Here is a 15,225-nt window from a genome sequence, read left to right on the forward strand (position 1 = left end):
TTGCCCAGAGAAAACTTCTTGCAGGGAGCCTGAGAGAGAAAACAAAACTGAAAGATGAGAAATTGAAACTAGGGGTAGGAGAAGGTAATAAAAAGGGGAGGAGTATTAACCTCCTAAAGAAACTCTATTGTTCTAACCCCAGAAAGTCATAAATTCAGAGACCCAACCTGTCACAGACCCAAAGGGTCAAGGAAATCCAAGTCTTCTTGGGGTTACTAGATCCTGTGGGGCAACCTAAAATGACCAAGTAACACATGGTAACTGAAAAATTTGACCAGCCATCCTTCAATATTAATAGGTTACTTAACATCTCTTGTTGCAACGATGCAATCGAAAGTGCTGGTTCACTCCCTGGAGGTAACATGAAGATGGTGAGGAGGAGTCAGTGGGCATAGTCCCATCCTGTGTGTTCTAAATAATTCATGACGTGATCAATCTTATAGCACAATGGTGATGAAAACTGCTTAACAAATATTTCACATCTCTGGAATTATTTAATCTCAAAATGTCTTTGAAGTATTTTTTATATATAAGTGGTAAGAAATTATATAGCAAGTGTTAGTTCCTTTGTGCTGTTAACCGGGGGAAGCACTTAAGCAAAAACCTCTGAGTCTGCTAAAAAGGGGCTAATGGAGAAAAAAACGGAACAAAGGAGCAAAAACTCTCTTTTCTAGGTGTATATTTCAACAGAAAGACTGTAGATCGCCAGTAAAGAAAATCCCCCCAAAATGCAAGGCCTAAATATGGTTTAGATACAACACAAGGTAGGAAAAACTTCATTAAAAATCTAGTAGGCTTTTGATTAGTAGGGAGACACTTTTGGTCTATAGGGGATGCCACATTTATCGTTACCTGAGTGTGCAAACATTTTAATACCATCAGGCTGCTGCTAAAAGAGTCACTAATGATAAAGGGTTCAAATGTAAGCAAATCGTTACTCCAATTTTTCCACCTAGACTCTTTTAATACAGTTTCAAGGTCCCGGGCTGTTAAGCAAGCTTTGCCTGACTGTAGACAGTGGCACATCCTAACACTCATGGCTTCGGATAGCACCCCATACTCAGGAGAGAGAGAATTACTTTTGACACACTGAGCCAGGGTTTGTGGGCGACCAGCCATCACACATACCGCCTCTACTGAAGTTTCTCCCACTTTTTGCACACGGCACGGTCATTTGGTTCATGGATGGTGCACTGGCCTCCCAACGTGACCCTGCTTTTACAATTGCCCCCACCTCCTGGCCGCACGGTTTATTCTCAGCACAGCAGCCAGAGCGATGCTGTTAAAATCTAACTCGGATTGGGTCGCTTCTCTATTCAAAACTTTGCAACACGTCCCCGTGAAAGCCATGGTTCTTATAACTTACAAGGCCTTGAATGACTGGCTCCCTCTCTCCACACGATCATCTCTTTGATCTAATTTCTTAGGCCTTTACCAATCTGCTTTCTATTTCAGCAGCATTCTAGCCTTTTGGATCAGCTGTTTGAAAGTCTCTCCCAGTCATCTACATGACAGATTTCCTCACCTCTCTCCAATCTTTGCTCAATGTCATTTTCCCAATGAGACCTACACTGATCTTCCTATCTAGGGTTACATTCTGACCCCCTACTCTAGCACTCTTGACCCTGTTCCACGTTATTTCTTCTGTAGGCATTCACAGTAATTTTCTAACATACTAAATAACTTACTAATGTATCATTTCCATTTCCATTAAATGCCCTCCTTCATTTGGAACGTGAGCTCTGAGTAGGCAGAGATCTTTCTTTTGTTCAAATGTGTAACTGAAGAATCTAGAACATGTTCAAGGGAAGCATCTAGAATAGTCCCTGTCACTCAGCAGGTGCTCGGTACACTTTTAAAAAATGAATCGACATGAATGTAATTTTGTATGATGTTAAATTTGTTTTCAAAATATTATTTTTGAGTTTAGATGGATGCATTCATGCTATGATAGAGACAACACATGTCATACTTATTTTCAGTGCATTTAATTATCTTTCCCAGCTTCTCAGAGATCTGTTCCTCACCAAAATGTTAGGCGTTGGTTTTGAAGGCTTTGCTGCCATCTAATGAGGTAAATATAAATTACATAAATTTGCTTCTGCTTTGCTATGGCTTTGTCTTTCAGAGCACCTCCTGACCTTCACAGGCAGAGGAGACTGGTGCCGAGCGCACTTGGTCCAGGTCCCTGAATGCTGCAAGCAGGCCCCCGGAGTCGGAAAGCACCTCATCTACAAACCGAAGCAGGGGTCGTGTACCAGTTACAAACGCATCATCTTTACTTCAGATGACATTTGCACAGGAAAATAAAACAAATTATTTTAAGGGGCACACTTTTATTTACAAAATAAACCTCTGGCTTGACCTTGTACCGACCTGTAACATGTGTACTTTTTTTTTTAACCATATAATGGAGCTTAAAGGGAAAATTTGCAAGAGGCTTGAGAGAGTGAAAGTGAGGGACAATATTTTGTTCTTTACACCTGGGATTCAAGAACAGCTTAGCTGGGGCTGGGGTTTTGAACCACAATAGATTTTATTCAAAACCAGCTTTGTATGAAATGTCTCATAAGACCATAAACATGGCTAAACTTTCAGGACCTTGTAACAAGTGGAGGTGTTGAGGCACAGAAACCTATTGGATGATCCTGATTGATTATGTAACATCATTCTGAGGCAACTAAATGAAGACCCCCTCACACTTTAAAATATCATATACAAATTATGACTGTGGATCCAACATCTGTCATTTTATGCATGCTGTGCACATGGAAGGGTTTCCTAAGGACTAGAAAATGATCCATAGTATACTGGCTATCTAATCTAATCTAATCTAATCTAATCTAATCTAATCTAATCTAATCTAATCTAATCTAATCTAATCTAATCTACCTTCAGTTCATATATTTTTCCTCTTCCGGGAAACTGTTTCCCTACCTCCCTCTTTTAAGATTGCTAAGAAAAGAGTTTCTTCTATTTAGTTTTTTCCTACTTAAATTACGTAGACAAAGGCATACTTCTAAAATTTTCTCTTTTATAAGAATTGCAATCTTAACAAGTCACCTATATTTGATAGACCACAAGGCCATGTTATTTTTTTATTATGATAACCTGCAATGTTAATGTTAAGACTGTTGGCTTGTTTGTTCTTAAAAATTAGCTTAACAGAAATATCTCTAACCTGAAGTGCTTGACAGTTTGAATGTCATCAGATACCAAGTGGAAAATCAGCATCTTGACTAAAACAAGACTTATACTGGAAAGGATACTTCAATGCATTTTAATAAATCTCTTCTCTTCCAAATATTTTTATCAAGAATCTACAAATAAATTTACTAAGAAAAAAATCTGGATATAATTCCAAATCATTTGCTATTTTGATTGTAATTCTCATAGTGTGACGAACCCAGAGGTTACTGTTTTTACTACAGAGTCACAGGCTAGTGGTCCTTCTTTCTCTCTAATTTATTTTGTCTACTTAAATGCCTGAAGCTCGATTCTATTCTCACCCTCATCACTCTTCCCCTGTCTCATGCCTGGAGTCTGAACTCATGAATTATAATACCCTGCACGTCACGTGAGTGGGGGAAACACTATTCTAAGTGATCCAAAAGTCTTGACTATACTCGTAAAAATCGAGTTGTGTCTTACACTGATGCTAGTACTGACTTTGTATTTGGAATGAAGTACTAATTTATTTAAACCATTTGATACAAAAAACCCAGACCACTTTATTTAGGGTAATTAGACTTGTCTGAATTCCAGGGATGAGCACAGTTTAGGTTCAAATCTGATTTCTCTCATCCCATAATCCATGTCAGAAAATAGTACAGATGTGAAGTAATACGGGCTTGAACATCTCCAAGTGAACTAATGGTGTGCTTCTTTGCTTAGAACAATTTAGAACAATAAAGAGAATCTTTACCATAAGAATATTGCTAATTTGGTAGGGCCTGCAGAAGTAGCAAGGTGTCAGGGAAAGAGGTCAGTAGGTTAAGACTGGAGTTCCACTCATCCTGTTTAATGCATATAATGACCTAGAACAAGTTGGACTTCACTTCCTTCGCCTGAACCATGAGGTGGTTGAACTACATGATGCAAAGTTTCTTCCCATTTACAGATCACTGTGGGCCACATACTTTTCGATAACCACAGACACAGAGACCTGGGTTTTCCTTAGCAGGAATGGAAGACAACTAGAAAGGATGGCTGTTTTACAGAACTTGACACACAATAAAAAAATTTAAAGTTAGGAAACATGAGAACTTAGGAAACTCAGAAAAAGGGTCTCTGGTCTTAGCCCAGAGACCAGTCACTGGAACAACCATTTGTCTTCCACTCCTGTGCTTATTCCACTGTCTTACTGCCCTGAATTACAACATCTGACTGTTGCTGTGATGATAAAAATGCCCTCCATGGAAATATGTGCCATGGCCGCTCTTCTGTTTACTGGAGTTCTCGAGGAATTCTTGGTTAGCAAAGGGATATGTAAAGGTTCCTAACTGACTTGCTCTTATAAAAATAGCCTGACAGATCTCAATCTCAAGCATCCTTTCATATGTGACTCATCCCACTCTCATCTGCTAACCTCTTCAGTCCTGATCCCTAAGTTTCAATGACACCTTCTGGTGTTTTATTTAAACTTCATAATTTCATGTATGGTTATTTAAAGTTACTCTGAATCATTCATGAATGATATCTACATAGTCATTTACTTGTTTAACAAATAATTAAGCACATGCAGTGTTCCAGGTACTGAGTATACAATTGATGACCAAAGCCCAGTTCTTATTCTCAAGTAGCATATAACCCCGTGAGGCAAATGTATGTGTAAAAAAGTATGTGCATTATTCTGAGGCACAGTCCGTACATCTGCAGAGTGTCCCGGGGGCAGAGTGAGTGGGCACCCAGCTTTGCAGTGGTTGAGGGGAGAAAGTGTCATCATGAAAAGTTTTTCAGCGAAGTTGACAGTTGATCTAAAATCAAGAGGAAAGGAAATGTATTTCTTTTTAAATAGAAGCATGAAAATGGCATTTTAGAATGTGGAAACAACACGTGCAGAGGATTGGACATAAGTAAGCATGGTATATTTGATGAGTGGAAGACGGTTTGGTTGAAATTGGTGTACGTTTAGTTTAGACTTTACCACTGGTGATGCGGAATCTCTGGTATGGAAGTGAAATGTTCAGACTTGAGCTTGAGGCGGATCACTTCGGTGGCAATCACCGCAGAAGATGACTGAAAGTGGCACTCGTGTATATGTATGTGCATAGGGGTGTGTGAGTATGTGTGTGTGAGTGTCTGTCTGTGTATATCTGTGTTTGTGTCCTCAGAGAGAAACAGGGAAGCTGATGACAATGAAAAGGTGGCCTAGAACCCTCTCCTTTCTGGCTTTAAACTCCAGTACAGGGGTGTGTGTGTGTGTGTGTGTGTGTGTGTGTGTGTGTGTGTGTGTACATGTGTGTGTAAATGGAAATGCCTAGAAAAAAGCTATACCCAGAAAGGAGGCTGAGTAAGACTGGCTAAATGAGAAAAGGGAATAAATCTATAAATTGCAGCTATCTGTGAGTACTAATTTTGAATTAAATAAAACGGCTTATGTGTTTATACAAATTCATGCGGCATGTACATTTCCTCAGTTAGGGCTGTTTGCAAGCTTGAGGCATCTAGCATTGCTAATATGCGTACACATATGTCACCAAATATAACATTTGCTGGTTCACACACACAAATCCAGTGTGGATCTCAGAGCCATCTGGCATAGCTTGGCTAGTTGGTGCAGGAAATTAGCAGCTCTTTGAGGCAGCTGAAGAGTGAGACTCTGAAATAATGTAGAAACGTATTCCCAAGATGGGAAAGGATTTAAACTATTTGATTTTTTCCTGTTAATGGCCACTGTTTATTTATTTTTAAGCCTTACTCATTGCTGAGTACGTGATCAAAGACACAATATAAGCAAATAAGCAAATACCTCTGGTTTCCTTTCCTGCTTCCCTGTCCCTTTCTGCTGCGTGTCTGCTACCGTCCAGGCTCAGGGCTACGTGCTGGGGTGTCAAGCAGACTAAGGCAAAGATCCCGACCTCATGAAACTCAGTTTCTCAAAGAGGAAGCAGTCAGGACAACGAATTACGATGCAATTTAATAAGTACTACAGCAATAGCATGAGCCAAGATCTGGGACAACAGAGAAAAGAACAATTAATTACTGCAGCCCAGCAGCATTGTGGGAGTTTTCGCAGAGGAGGTGACACCTGACCTGGCTGTCGAAGGATGGACAAGATCGTGCCTTGTTAGGAGATACGCCAGCAGGGAATTGCAGACCTCAGACAGGCCCTGTCTGCTTGCCATTCAAGAAGAGCCACTGAGTCTGTGTTCAATGGCTCAACAATTGGAGGACATATGTTAATGCTGAAGCAGACTAAATAAATTCTAAAACTGGATCAAAAGCTTGCACCTAAGTCTGGTTATGATGCTGATACTGGGAAAGAAATGAGAAAAAATATTTGTTCATTGCTACTATTTGCCAAGTCTTTAATATAACTGGTTTCAGGCCCCAAATCAGCAAAGTAGGTATTATTATTATTTTGTTAAGAGACAGAAAGAGCCTGGCCGGGCGTGGCTCAGCGGTTGAGCATCAACCTAGGACCCAGGAGATCGGGGTTCGATTCCTGGTCAGGGCACATGCCCGGGTTGCGGGCTGCAGCCGATCAATGACTCCCTCATCATTGATGTTTCTGTCTCTTTCTCTCCCTCTCCTTTCCTCTCTCTGAAATCAATAAAGATATATTAAAAAGAGGGAGAGAGAGAGAGAGACATTGATGTGTTGTGGCACTTATTTATGCATTCACTGGTTGCTTCTTGTATGTACCCTGACCAGGGATTGAACTCACAACCTAGGTGTGTTGGGACGATGCTCTAAGCAATGGAGCTACCAGCCAGGGCCTTTATTCTTCTTTAAAGATAGGAAAAATGCTCAAGGTCACTCAGCAGTAATAGCTAATCTTTGGACCTGGGTCTTTCTGACTGCAAAAGTCAATATAATTTACACTGCACACTGTTGCCTCCATGTATGTGTTTTGAGTATACAATGCATGTACACACAAATGCATAACGTTATAAACAAAAAGATTTATGCAAACATAAATACACATACATAAGTGAATACACACATATCTTATTTGTGTTCTTTACCATGGTCTGCATTTATGTTGTAGGAATATTTTTGCCCACTAGCATAAGAGCTTTGAAAATGCAATATATTATGCTTTCAAAAATAAATGCATTACTAGGGAATAACTTTAAAAATTTATATAAATGGACATTATAGGCCTAACCCTGGCTTGAGCTGTGCTCTTTTGTTTTATTCTGGTACAAAATATCAGTGGGACAGCCAGTACCTGTAGCAAGACTCAGCCCATCCCTGAATCTTTTTACTGAGAGGCTTTCAACACACAGCTCACTTACTGTTTACTAACACTTACAAGTGTTAAAATCTTTCATGTCAACAGGCTGGGGATCTGGCTGCTGAGTCGATGGGGGCATTTTGTTGGCTTCATAGGGTTTTCACAAAGGAGATCAAAGGGATGCATTATGTTTCAATACATAACTTTACAGGACAGATGGAATCCACCTTGAAAGACCCATGACACTTAAAGCCAGATTATCAAAAGTTTCAGACACTAAAACCTATTAGCTTGCTCGAACCTTATCCTCACACTGTCAGCACTTTTTAGCTTCATTTATAGGGAGTGGACAATCCAATTTGAATTTTAACTACTGCCAAAGTTCAAGCCTGGGTTAGAAGGATGGCCAGTGCAATGGGGGTTTTTCCAGGGATGCTCTGGTTTGGTATGTGGACTTGCTCTCTTGAATAGTGATATCAGACTAGCGACTAAATCACCCTATTTAAATAAAATATTACCCAGTCATAACTTTTGGAAAGAATTCCAGAGCTTGGAATAGTATTTGGTAGGTGGTAGCATCACAGATACATTCCGTCTCTGATGAGAAAAGAGCATGGAAGTAGGTTGTTCATTCTTTCATCTTCTGGAAACTCCAAGGGGATTCTGCTCCTGCCCACATCTAACACGGGATATGCACCCGACCTTTGCCTTTCCCCGCTCCAGCCTTGAAACAAATTGCAGTGTTGCAAATGAGGGTGGTGGACTTGAGTATCCCTGTTGTTTTTTTTAAAATATGTGAAAAGAATTATTTCTTTGCATCCAAGCCATTCACTATTAAAACTTGTCAACAATCCTGTTTGGCAAAAATCATTCAGATATATATGGTAATTTAAAATTATTATCTTATAAATTAAGGTATTTTGCCCTGGCCAGTGTGGTTCAGTGGCTCAAGCATCGGCTCATAGACCAAAGGGTCGCAGGTTCGATTCCCGGTCAAGGGCACCTACCTGGGCTGCAGGTTTGATCCCGGGCCTCCCGTGGATCAGTCGGTTGGTCAGGGTGTGTGTGCAGGAGGCAACTGACCCCCCTCTCTCCCTTCCACTCTCTCTAAAAATCAATGGAAAAAATATCCTCTGGTGAGAATTAACAGCAACAAAATAATAAATTAAGATATTGAAAAGATCTTGCTGTTTGATAACACAGGCATTTAACCCAGTTTGAAAATACTTTCAAATGTAATTAAGTTCCAATTGCTTTAATGTATACAAAGTCCCGATACTTTATTATCTTTTGTATTTACTGCCATTTTGAGTGGTGCTACAAAGAGAAATCTTTTGGATTTTCTATAATGTGATACTTCAAGTCACACAATTATTAGAATTTTTATTTTTCTTACTTCAAAATAAGTAGTTGAGGTAATTAAACATTTCCCCAAACAGATGCTATAGTTGTTCATTTCTTCAGGCTCATCTACTTATCAACTCAAGGTTTCATAAAACTAGATTAAAGCACTTATATGCCTTTTAAAAAATAACTAATATGGATGCACATGGCATTAACTGATTAAGTATACAACTGTTTAAAGTCTATAAATTTCATGCTTGGTATTTGTGAGGTAACTGTCTTTCAAAAATGTTTTTTCAGAAATATGTATATGATGTCTTTATGCTTGATACATTTTCTAGCAATAAAATAAAAACTGGCTACCATAAATCCTATGAGAAGTCATAAATTTAGTTTGCTTTAAATAACTTATCTTCTGATGTTTTTGGAAACCTGCTCCCTCTCCCCCAACCTCAAGCATTCATTAGGAGCAAATGACTTCTTTTGCCTATTAATATAGACTTTCCTTCCAAGCACATTGCCAGGTATATTCTGTAATTAAGCATTTAAACCTTGTAATGTAGAGCTGACTTGTTTGCCTGCTCCCCGAGTGTCGGCCTTTGAAGAGCGGATTTTTCCACCTGGGTCGTGTGGGGACCCATCAAGAGCAGAAGATGTTACAGGCGTCCACCCCTCAGCAGGTGTGGAGGCAGGAGAAGGCTCTGTCTCCCTTTGTTGGCAGCTCTGAAAGTGCAGGTGCTGAACATCAGCAGCATCGCTCTGTTTGATAGTTCGGCGTGTGTGTGTGTCAGGTGGGGACATCCACCTAAATCCGAAGGGGAAAACCTCTCATAACTTTGTTGTCTAGTCTTAGAAGCATAAAACAGATTTCTTTTTTTTTTTTGACTGGTTTTAAAGCTGAAAAGATTGGTGTGGCTTTACCTGTCAAGCTTATAGGTAGGAGTCTTGTTTTAACTTGACCATAAAAACAGATACAGTTTATTCCTTATTTAAAAAAAATAAACATTAAACGACTCTAAATAGAACACTAGATGTTTCTAGCATTTAGCCAAGAGCTCTTGAACAAAGTGAATGCTTTGCCCGGGTTGGAAAATTTACCACCTTTAAGACCCTTCTGTTTGTTTAGGTCCTTTGGGTTTATACCATAATTGTACTGTGCTTTTTATCACACGATGTCACCTTAAATTAAGATGTATGGAGCACCAGGTCAGAGGCACTGAAGGCGCTTTAAAACACAGAACTGATCTCTGCTCTGTCTTGGCCTACCTGGCTCCAATCCAGCTGTCGCTTTGCGCCACGATGCAGCCTGATAATGGTAACCAGCTGCTGATCCCAAACCTCATCACTGCTGGAGGTCACTGCAGGCTTTTCGGCTCTTCCTGAAACAAACAAAACAATAATGATTTCATATTCTTTTAAAAATTGATCTTAGAGAGAGGGGGGGAGAGAGAGAGAGAGAGAGAAACAACAATCCTGCAGCCAGGGTGTGAGCCCTCACCTGGGATCGAACCAGCTACCTCTGGAGAAAGGGAAAATTTTCAGTAACTTGCAGCCACCGAGCTAAGAAGTGACAGCTGGTGTACCGGACAACGCTCCAACCCCCTGAGCCTTGCCGGCCAGGGCTGATTTTATATTCTTTATACTCAAATATGTCATTGTTAGTCTGCAACCCAGGTGGAAAAGCACATCCACTATGTTTTGAATTACCTGCTTGTCTGAACATGACTCACGAAGAATAACTCTTGCATTTGCATCTCGTGGAAAAAGCGTCAGGAAGGTTGCCAGCGCGCCGCTGTGTCAACCTGTGACAACGCTGAACACCTTAGTACCACGTGTCCCTTCTTTCGAATCAGTTTTCTCTCCATCTCACCCACGGGAAGAGGCCACGTGGCTCAACAAGTGTCAATAATTTGGCAAACTAAAAAGCATTTGTCTTTCTAGTTAATTGGTAGTAAGGTGAAGACATTTTATTAAAGGATTTAAAAATAATCTTTATAGTTTTTAATGTTAAACCTTGTCTATGATAAACCTTAAATATTTAGTACTCTAATTAAAATTTATATATAAAGATTAAATAACCACATACAGTATAAAAATGATAAGAGCCACTACGTCTTTAGCCCCTACTTTGTGTCAACTAGCTCCTTTTGTCTATACCAGGGATTAGTCAGAGAAAGAGAAAACTGAGAATGGGAAAATTTTAAGTAACTTGCAGCCACCAAGCTAAGAAATGACAGATGAAATTCAAACGTAGGCAAAATTCTCAAACAGCTTCTCTTTCCACCCTAGCATACGCTTCTCAGTAATGAAAAAAATGTTAAAGAAAAAGAGAATTGTATAATATGGTGTGGAATTAATTGCATTTTCATATTAGAGTACTTTCATTAACAAAATCGGTGTTCGTTGGCTGTATTTATCACCAAAAGTTCTCTAAGACACACAGACACACACACACGCTTTAAGAGGGTTAAAATAAAATTAAAAAAACTGAATTGGTGACATTATTGGTGCACACTTCCTATGTGCTTGCCATGGAGAGTTTCTCATATCACAACAACCCTATGGAGCAGATAGTGTAATTATTCCCTTCATTACACGCAGATGAATGCACTGAAGCCTGAAGATTCAACAAGTGGGCCAAAAAGCCAGGTTTCAAACCCCGGCCTCTCTGGCTCCGGCAACTAGACTATATATGCTGCATGCTAGCTTTGCTCTTGAGATCGTTTTCACTGCACAGGTTTAACTGTACAGGATTCACAGGTTTGGGGGTTAAATTTATACTGAGCCCAGGATACCTGGTGAAAGTTGGATGCATTTGTTTAACTAAATCTAATATGAAATTCTTTGTTAGTGTGCGTGGTTGGCCACTGTCTTCCAAAACTGCAGGAAAAATAAGAGCAGTTAATTAAGGATTCTAGTGTAGTTATTGAAGTTTTACTGTATCTTAAATCTGACCACTGGAAAATAATGTTAGAAAAAAGGCAGGGAGGCCGGCCCTTCCTGCTTCAGGTGTCGCCTGTGTCGCCTGAACACCTCCCTTGTCCCGACCAGTCGGCCGCGGTGAGTCCCGCGTGTGTAAATTTGGGCAGAATTTGGCTGGCTGGGAAATTATTGTCCTTACATTGTCTGTGGTAAGAGTCTACTGGTAAAAGTTACTGTGTCATGCACTTTCTTACGACTTTTGTGGTTATTTTGTTTTAAACATTCTTCCAAGTATTTTGACCTTGACATATTAGGGTATTGGAAGAGTATAGAGAAAATAAACCTAATCCAAAGGTGTATCGAGAGCTCGAATGAGGTAACAGATGTAAGCTGACAAGCACTGTATTTTCCATATGATAGAGGCTCAATAAATTTGGAATTTGGAGTTGGAATCTGAGATTTGGTTCCTACTTTTAATTAAATACAGTATTTCCTCCTAATTGGAGCTTTCTTTATATCCTGAATGATTTTACCATTTTGTTTCTGTACCCTTCAGAGTATGGTTATCAGTTCTATTGTAATAGGCCAATTGATTAATATAAACGTTATAAAAATAGTAACTTCAGTCAAGATGACATGTAATTTCTCAATCCTGGTCACCTGTTAAGCATTTCTTTCTAATCTTAAAAACTGTCTTTTGCTGACCTAGCTTATTACAGCTACTTAGCAAGGTTTCAGTCTTTGTTATAGAGTTCATATTCAACTCATATTACTGAATTTAATTATATCATTAAAATAAAACAGCGCTAAGCCTCTAGTGCATTCCACTGCTGTAATTGCTAAGCTAAGGGGAGTGTGGATAAGCACCTATGCTTGTTGCCCCACTTAAATCTGCAATATTTTTAAATCATTAAAAAACTATAATTTGTTTTTCATAGGCAAGTAAACCTTAACATTACGTGCTTATAAGTTTTTGGAAGTTAGTTGAGTTTTGAGTTTTGGAGATAATTTCTTTTCCTCTTTTAGCTGTTCTTCAATACTTCTTTTGAAAATATTATTTGTTCTTTTCTCAGATGTTCAGGATGCTTGAAGTAAAAGTAACATGTTAAACTAAAGTATATTGTTTTATAGTAAATAAGTTATTGTATAAAGTTGTATATGAAACAAAAATGCCTTCAGCTACTATGTAACCCTTGTGAAAGAGTGGGCTAGATATACCAAACAGATCATATCTTTTTATATTTATAATTTCTTTATGTGGCTCAAGATCCAAATAAGTTTAACACATCGTGATGAATTGATACAGCTCTTATGTCTCTTTTAATCTCAGATTCCAACTCCATCCTTTGCAATTAATTTTTTTAGTTTTTTTGAGATATAATTGACATAGAACACTGTATAAGTTTAAGGTGTACAATGTGTTTACTTGATACTTACATTTTGCAAAATGATTACAATCACCATAGTGATTAGCTAACACTTCCGTCACCTCACATAGTTTCTTTTTTGTGGTGAGAACATTTAAAATCTACTCTCTTAGCAACTTTCAAATATATAATAGAGCATTGTTAATATTAACACCATGCTGTACATTAGATCCCAGAACTCATTCATCCTGTAACTGGAAGTTTGTAGCCTTGGACCAGCATCTCCCCATTTCCAGATCCTACTAACAGCTTGAATACGGAATGAACAACACTCAGCTCTCTAAGGGTTGGGCCTGTACTAAGATTCACGTTTTCATATTTTGCCTTTACAGGGGAACTATGGACCCCAACTTTGTTGATAATATTATTTATTTTGTGTGGAGTGAAAAGATTCTCGTGACTTTCAGTTATCGCCATTTAAGATGCTATAAATTTAGCTGAGACAGAAAGTCCAAGAAAAACTTAGAGGCCTGTGGAACGAGACCTGGACCTAACTCTAATGGGTGTGCTTTTAACCGGAGGACTCCATATGAAGTGATTATCAGGTTAGAATGAGAAAAGATCAGGTTCCTAACCATTGGGTTTTGTCTAAAACCAAACCCATCCCAGTCTTTATTATCAATAAGTTTTGAAAATATATTTTGATATTTATTAGTTCACCTTTAAAATAAATACAGATGAATCCGTAGAAGTGAAACCCTGTTAAAACAAGTAGGGGCACACAGGGATTTAAGATGATATCTCTAATGAGATACAGAGCTTCAGCGCTGTGAGGAAATTAAGACGTGGGCCCAGAATCAAAGGGGAGCTCAGTCGCCTTCAGAAGGCGTTTTTATAGTCTGGGATCAAGGAGGTTTCATCTGCTGAAGTGTTGAGGACCAGTAATGGTCTGTTAATCTACGAGGTCCTTTTATATTGTTTTCTTTGCAATTTCTGAGGCTGGTAAAGCTTAAGAGGAAGGGGCTGCAGGTGGCAACCAGAGGCGCCCTGATGCAAGGTGCCCGCCTGGTGGCAGCGCGCGTGGCGGGCAGGGGCCTGGCGGGCCCTGAGGATGCTCTGGAAGCTTAAAGCTGTTAACACCCTCGGTCGCTCAGTCACGTCCTAGGGACACACGGAAAGAGAGCACGGAAGGGGAGCAGCAAAGGCAGAGCCAGCTTTTCTGTTTTTTTGAATCGAGCGGAGCAATTGCATATGAGGTTTTTGGATACATGACATTTTATTCTCTTATAACGAAGTGCCCCAGCGGCCAGTATAAACTGGGTATATATTTGCATATCATTTAATTTGAATGTTCATGGAGAAACCTAGGCTCTTTGTAATAAATGTTGGTGTTTTAAAACTGAAATGTGTTCTTCCTAATAAAATTTTGAATGTAGGGGTGCCACAGCTTACCAGGGGCTCGTTTCTCCAGTTAGAGCACGCAAAACAAATCACAGGGCGTCAAAATTATGCTTGGAAATTCTTACTCCCCCACAGGTGCAGCGAGCCTACCTGGTCTTATGTAAACAGCCTTATAAATATGTATGTACACATTAAAACATAATATATAATAAAGAATATGGAAATTATAATTGTACAGTAGGTAAACATTTTCAATCACATCATCATCATCATCATTATTATTATTATTTTTACCAATCCCATTGTTTAAGCAACTTAACTTTGCATCTGAAGAAACTACTTTCTCAACAAAAAGCAATTAATTATATGATAAAATGAAAGGAAAAGCTCTTTTGTTTTCAAAGGTCAGTGTTGCAGGAATACCCGAATATAAATGTTAGCGTGGTATAGTTAATATATAGTAAGATTCTGTTGATAATTAACCTTTAACTGTTGGTCTCAGCAAGACAATCCTCAGGGAAGTGCTGAGTGATCTATCAAACCCTCCCAAGTGGCACTGAAAAGATGATTTCAGCAATTAGAGCCATGAATTCTGCTAATGAACATTGTCAATCCTGTCATCTCCTTTCTGTTATAAAAGTTAAAAAACAAAGTAAAACCTGGCAATTAATGAGTGAACTACTAAGAATATTTAAAATTCTAATGAAAAGGAAAACTTGAAATGTTGCTATATTTTTCTTACTTTTACTGTTTTATTACGACATGTCAATAAAGACCTTCCACCTTGAA

The sequence above is a fragment of the Miniopterus natalensis genome, chromosome 2, assembly GCF_054644295.1.
Source record: "Miniopterus natalensis isolate mMinNat1 chromosome 2, mMinNat1.hap1, whole genome shotgun sequence".
In the NCBI taxonomy this organism is placed as follows: Eukaryota; Metazoa; Chordata; class Mammalia; order Chiroptera; family Miniopteridae; genus Miniopterus; species Miniopterus natalensis.